Below are 7,234 nucleotides of genomic sequence, written 5' to 3'. Positions count from 1 at the left end.
GTGAAGATGTTGCACAGTATATTTTGTTATACTTTGGATAACCATTCGATTTTAGTGATTTTTTTAATATGTTTTATTATGCTTTATTCTTCAACAATATCGGTGTAGTAATTGTTGCCAAACAGATAAGTGTCATTGTATACCGAGTGTAACAATGATAGTGTGTTTTTTCTTCAAAGTTTGGAAAACCCTGTGAAATATTCTAGCGTATATAAAAATTGAAATTACAACTCAACTGTAACCTTATAGGCTATTTTAACATTTTGCTTTTTGATTCATTCGCGTATGTTAGATAATAAAAAAGTTAGGTACTTTAATAACTAGCAACGTTCTTCATCAATACAGGGTGTTTCTAAATAAGTGCGACAAACTTTAAGGGGTAATTTTGCATGAAAAAATAATGACCGTTTGCTTTATAAACATATGTCCGCAAATGCTTCGTTTACGAGATACGGAATGTTGAATTTTTTCTTACAAACTGACGATTTATTTATTGCTCTAAAACCGGTTGAGATATGCAAATGAAATTTGGTAGGTTTTAAGAGGTAGTTATTGTGCATTTTCGGCATACAATTAAGAATTTTATATTCACCATTGGCATGCATACGGGTAATATGACCGGGTAATATGCCCCTTGGGCACGCGAATGGTTAATATAAAATTCTTAATTGTACGTCAAAAAATGTGTAATAACTACCTCTTAAAACCAACCAAATTTCATTCGCATATCTCAACCGGTTTTAGAGCAATATATAAATCGTCAGTTTGTAAAAAAAAATTCAACATCCCGTATCTCGGAAACGAAGCATTTGCGGACATATGTTTATAAAACAAAAGGTCAATATTTTTTAATGCAGAATTACCCCTTAAACTTTGTCGCACTTATTTAGAAACACCCTGTATTGATGAAAAAGTTGCTAGTTGTTAATAAGTACACCTAACTCTTTTATTATCCAATATAAGCGAATGAATCAAAAAGTATAAAATGTTAAGATATCCTAAAGGTTACAGTTGAGTTGTAATTTCGATATTTTATATACGCTAGAATATTTCACAGGGTGTTCCAAACTTTGAGGAAAAAACACACTATCAAGGCCGCGTCCCACCATCAAATAATTTGATCAAACTGGTTTGAGCAAACTGAAAGTGACAGTTAGTGACGTCACATCCTGAGTGTTCATTGTGGATAATAATGAAAAATTTTAATTTAAATAAAGTACAAACAAGTTAGACAACTCAATACAAAAAATTTGATCAAACTAGACTATGATAGTGAGAGCACAGATTTTTAGAATTTCAAAAAAACTGCAATTGTGACGTCACTTTGACGTACTTCCGGAGTTTGCTCAAACTGTTTGATCAAATTATTTGATGGTGAGACGCGGCCTTCATTGTTACACCCGGTATACAATGACACTTATCTTTTTAGCAATAATATTATTACGTCGATATTCTTGAAGAATAAATCTATATATATTAAAAATATCACAAAAATCGGACAACAGATTTAGGAAATATAGTATATAATATATTAAAAATATCACAAAAATCGGACAACAGGTTTACCCGAAAAGCCAGGGGGGCCACGGCCCTCCCTGCCAATGGGTACGGGCGCCCATGTCTGATTGTATTTTATCCTGAATTGATTTACTATAATTATCAATTAAACATATTAGGTAAAACAATAAGTAACATTAAATCAATAATAACGTTAGAACAACACAGGAGCGTCATTTGAAATTTTGATAGGGGGGGGGGGGGCAAGCATTATATATACAATACATTTATATGCAAACATATTACAAAATTGATCTATTTTTTGTAAATTTCAGTAATTTTCAGGGTCAGGGGGGGCAAATGCCCCCTGCCCCCTATCAAATGACGCCCCTGGAACAACATCTAAAATAAATTTTATCTTTAGGTATTCTGAAACTTACACTTAAAACATTCACTGAAACTACAAAAATCCACTATCAGATAAAGTGAATTTGTTGGTTTTTTTTTGTTGCTGCCTATTTATAAATAATTCTCTCCTTTTCATGATTCTTCTTCTTCTTAGTGGTGCTTTCTCTTTTAGTGGAGGTTAGCGACTACACTGGCAAATCTGTCTCTGTCCAATGCGGCTCTAAACAAAGATGTTGAATAAAGGCCGGTCCAGTCTCTGATATTTCCAAGCCATGAAATCTGGCGCCTACCGGCACCCCGTTTTCCTTCAATCTTACCCTGGATGATCAGTTGCGCGAGGCGGTACTTTTCGTTTCTCATTATGTGTGTCCCAGGTAGCTAACTTTTCTGACTTTAATAATTTTTAGCAGTTCCCTATCTGTACCTATTCTCCTCAGAACATCTTCGTTGGTGGTGTGGGTTGTCCAAGGTATTTTCAAGATTCTTCTATAAAGCCAGAGTTCAAAGGCTTCTAACTTGTTCATCAGTGTTGTGTTGAGTGTCCAGGCTACTGTTCCATACAAAAGTATTGACCACACATAGCAATGCAGAAAACGACATCTACCCTAATAACACAAAACATTCCATGAATGTTCCTAGAATGTACTCACAGGACATTCCAAACATTCCTGGAATGTCCCCAAATGCACACGAATGTCCCTGGAATGTGCTGTGTCAGTATTTTAAATATTCTTAGAATGTTCTGTTGGAACATTCCATGAATGTCTACGAATGTTCTTTGGACATTCACAGTATATGTTTTAGACTGAATGTCTTGTTGGAACATTCCATGAATGTTCTTTGGACATTCACAGTATATTTTTTAGACTGAATGTCTTGTTGGGACATTCCATGAATGTTGGAACATTCCATGAATGTTCTTTGGACATTCACAGTATATTTTTTAGACTAAATGTCTTGTTGGAACATTCCATGAATGTCTACGAACGTTCTTTGAACATTCACAGTATATTTTTTAGACATTCTCTGAAATATATCGTCAGTGCTGTGACAATACCTCCTATATCTTTTTTCATGAGGTTTGCAGGAGACGAAAAACATTTTTTAAGGTCACCTCCTGTTTGCATACGTAAGTTCTGGCTTGTTTTGTAGTAAATAGATAGTTAAATTTACTGCAAAACAAGTCAAAAAATATATGAAAACAGGAGGTGGCCCAAACAAGTTTTTAGTCTATCTTACAAATCTCATGAAAAAACAGATAGGAGGTATTGTCACATCACTGACGATATGTGGCCATACCAAATAATGCATCCTTGATAAATATAAACATTTTTATTGCAAAAAATCTTTTCATACATTTTTTTAATGTAATTTACTGATATTCCTATAAAAAAATGTGTCACATTTGCTTTGTAAACCTTTCTTTTGCCTTTCATAGCCACATATTCCATTTCCTTCCTGGTTTTTTGTAGACCACTTCTCTCAGCTGATTCTAAAAGAAAATAAAATAAATGGTAATTTTTCTATCCTTTACAATTAACAATCAGAAGAAATATTTACAGGTAATAATATGCATATAATAATAATAATAAAATAAATAATAAATTAAATAATATTTAAATAAATAATAAATAATATTTAATAAAGAAAATAATAAAACATTTTGTATTTTGACAACGACGTCCGATGTGGAAGTAGAAACCATAATAAAGTTATTTTTTCAAGTAAATTCTGGCTTATTTCCCCATTAAAATAGTTATCATAATTACAAAAATGCCACAAAGAAATAGCTTTTTCACAAACTAATAAGTATTTTGTTTTATTATATTTATTGTTTTTATTATTTACTTTAACTTAAGATTATAACTTAATTCTTGTTTTCTATTTCTGATGTTTTTATTTATTTGCATTCAATATTAATCTGTTTTCTTGTATAATCTACTTCGCAATAATTATGTGATATATTGGACTTAAAATGAATTCAAAAATTTTTTGTAATTGGGCAACAATGTCAACTTAGATCTCTGATGTAGATAATGAAGAACAACGGTATCTACAGTTGGAAAAATGAAAGAATAGGGCTTTTCATCAATTGTCATTTGTTTCGAGCTTCTGTCATGTGTCACATAATATTAATATATCTACGTCATATGTCTTTGGTTTGTATCTATTATTGTATATACCAATAACGTATGTCGTAGATATATTAATATTATGTGACACATGACAAAAGCTCGAAACAAATGACTGTGAATGAAAAGCCCTATACCCATGAACGATCACATCAATCACTTATTTTGTATTTGCTATCTTTTTCTATTTTAGAACAAATAGAAAATGATATAAAAACATTAAAAATAAAAAACTGGAGAAAAAAAGCACGAAACAGATCAGAGTGGAGAAGAATCCTGGAACAGGCCAAGACCCAGAAAGGGCTGTCGAGCCAATGATGATGATGATCTTTTTCTATAGGTAACAAAGGTTTGTGATTTATAGAAAAAGACAGCAAATAGGGCTTTTCATCAACTGTCATTTGTTTCGAGCTTCTGTCATGTGTCACATAATATTAATATATCTACGTCATATGTCTTTGGTTTGTATCATTGGTATATGCCAATAACTTATGACGTAGATATAGTAATATTGTGTGACACATGACAGATGCTCGAAACAAATGACTGTGAATGAAAAGCCCTATACAAAATAAGTGATTGATGTGATCGTTCATGGTTATAGGGTTTTTCATTCAGTCATTTGTTTCGAGCTTCTGTCATGTGTCACATAATATTAATATATCTACGTCATATGTTATTGATATAATCAATGATACAAACCAAAGATGTATGACGTAGATATATTAATATATGTGACACATGACAGAAGCTCGAAACAAATGACAATGAACAAAGCCCTATATTGCTTTTCATCGATTGTCATTTGTTTCGAGCTTCTGTCATATGTTATATAATCTGTGTATAATATTAATATAACACGGATTATACGACATATGACAGTAGCTCGAAACAAATGACTGTAAATGAAAAGCCCTATTCTTTAATTTTTCCAACTGTATATTATTAATTGGGTTAAGCATATTACCTGTGTGATATAAGCTATTGGAACAGCACAGTCTCTCAAACGGTTGAAAGTGAAGTTCTGTCAATATCTTTTTCTAAAAAATGTTTTGAACATACTGCTCTATTAACAAATCTGATCAATACTTCATGCCTTCTTCGCAGGATCTTCTGGAAAGCTAAAAATACAAAATATATGCATTACTGAGCATTATTAACAAATTTTAGTTTTAAATAAAAAATATGATTAATGAACTCACAAAATATTATAAAAAGCAGCTTAGAAATTGTTTATTAGTATAGTCGTTTCCCTAGCCACAACTGGCTAGTGATTTTAGTAGGTAATTTTTTTGTTTTTGGCCATTTTTGCCAAAATTACTAACTATTTAGTTATTTTTTTGCCAATTTTACCAAATTGTCAAAATTATTTACTAAAATCACTAGCCAGTTGTGTCTGAGACTAAGTTTAGCGAACCGACTGTACTATTCATACTGTGTATTCATTAGTTGGTACTATTATAGTGTGTGGTCTACCATCCTGTTTATAAACGCATACATTAGCAAAAACGCAAAAAAAATTTTAATTTTACAAATAATCCGTTTGTTATTATCTCTATTTATTTATTATTTTAGTTAGGAATAAGCAAGTTTGTGGCTTATTCGCAATTATTAAAATAATAAATGGATATTTTCTGAAATAGGGGCATGCCTTTGTTTACATATTTGCATATACTAACCTTTGAAACATTATTCCTGCAGATTTTTTATCTACATTGCTTCTGCTACTCCAACTGATTTTATGCACTATATTAATAATACTAGGTGCTGGACGATTAAACTGCCACACGAATCCGGGACATTTTTGTGAAAAATATGCAAATATACATTATTCTAATCCAGTAACAAAAAAAATTTTTGCGAAATATCCATTAGTTTAAATAAAAAACGACTTTGAAAATTGAAATTTTTACACCTTTCTGGATGATTAAGCTGTCACTAATTTAAGACATATTTTATATAATAGAATTATGTAGTTACTACTAATCTTTTATTTATTTTATTTTAGGTTGAAATGTTTCATATTCTTTATTACAATACGAGATTTTACTTAAAAATTGATAAATTTAAGGAAATAAAACAATTTGCATCTTGTGTTTTGATGTTTTTGTTGCAACAACAATCCAACAATCGACACTTGACATATAATGAAATGTGCGAGGTTGCCAATTTTTGTCGTAGCTTTAACCCAGTTTCGAATATTGATGGGAATATTAATCATAATATTGATGAGAGTGTTTTGACAAAAAGAAAATTCATCCGCAGTAGAGTTGTAAAAACAATGGATTTTAGGGTTACATGATATTGTTTTAAAAAGGGAGGTATGTAACTTTCTTAAAAAGTAGAAATTACTCCTATACAGGTTAGGTTAGGTTTGGTTAGGTTATGTTAGGTTCCCAGACCGTGAAATGAACTACCGACGCCCGTAGGGCGTCTCCGTGTATTGCTACTATTGCTCCGTATAGGAGCAATACACCCACTAATATGGGTGGGTTGTGATTGCACGCAGCGGTCAAATACCTCTTGCGGTTCTCTCACTAATACCCGCAAGTTAGGTTTGGACCGAAGGGTTAGGTCTTCCTCCTTTCAGACCGCTGCGCGCAATTGCAATCTGCCCACTAATATATATTTTATAATAAGAATTTATTACTTCACTTTAGCTACTTCATTTTAATTCTACTTTTAGCTTTTAAATCTCATTAAATCTATGAAGAATGCTTTAAATTTTTAATTTGAATATGCAGAAATCTAAAAGTAATATAATAACTGACATCTAAAACAGTATTTTGAAGTCTATTAAACTTTCTTCCGCATAAAATGTACCTTTATATGCGTATAATTATTATATTCGATGCTTGAGATGCTAAACATTTTTATAGATTTGGCAACGCCGCCCGAAGTTCTCAATATGGCGGACTAAAAAGTGTAACAAATTCAATTTTCAAAGTTGTTTTTTATTTAAACTAATGGATATTTCGCAAAAAATTTTTTTGTTAATGGCTTAGAATAATGTATATTTGCATATTTTTCACAAAAATGTCCCGGATTCGTGTGGCAGTTTAATCGTCCACCACCATAATACTATTAAAGTTATTATAAAAGTATCCGAATTAAAAAATATTCTTAAAAAGCACAAATAAAAACAACCAACGATCACGCACGGCAAGGTGGCCATGTGGCCAAGGCCAAGATGCATG

General features: G+C 31.6%; 1 protein-coding gene and 1 long non-coding RNA gene across 2 annotated transcripts in view; one reads left to right on the top strand and one right to left on the bottom strand.

The window, feature by feature from the left end:
- The window catches only part of LOC114333683 (xylosyltransferase oxt), a 115,592-nt gene that overhangs the window by 86,400 nt on the left and 21,958 nt on the right, over nt 1–7,234 (top strand). The window lies entirely within an intron of this gene.
- On the bottom strand, nt 2,635–6,382 carry LOC126884892 (uncharacterized). Its single transcript, XR_007698181.1, has 3 exons — nt 5,717–6,382; nt 5,005–5,158; nt 2,635–3,397 (listed from the first exon to the last, which is right to left on the bottom strand). It is a non-coding gene; the product is annotated as an uncharacterized LOC126884892 (long non-coding RNA).

The sequence above is a fragment of the Diabrotica virgifera genome, chromosome 5, assembly GCF_917563875.1.
Source record: "Diabrotica virgifera virgifera chromosome 5, PGI_DIABVI_V3a".
Taxonomy (NCBI): domain Eukaryota; kingdom Metazoa; phylum Arthropoda; class Insecta; order Coleoptera; family Chrysomelidae; genus Diabrotica; species Diabrotica virgifera.
The sequence above is the reverse complement of the archived record's forward strand: the minus strand, read 5'-3'. Positions and strand labels throughout refer to the sequence as shown.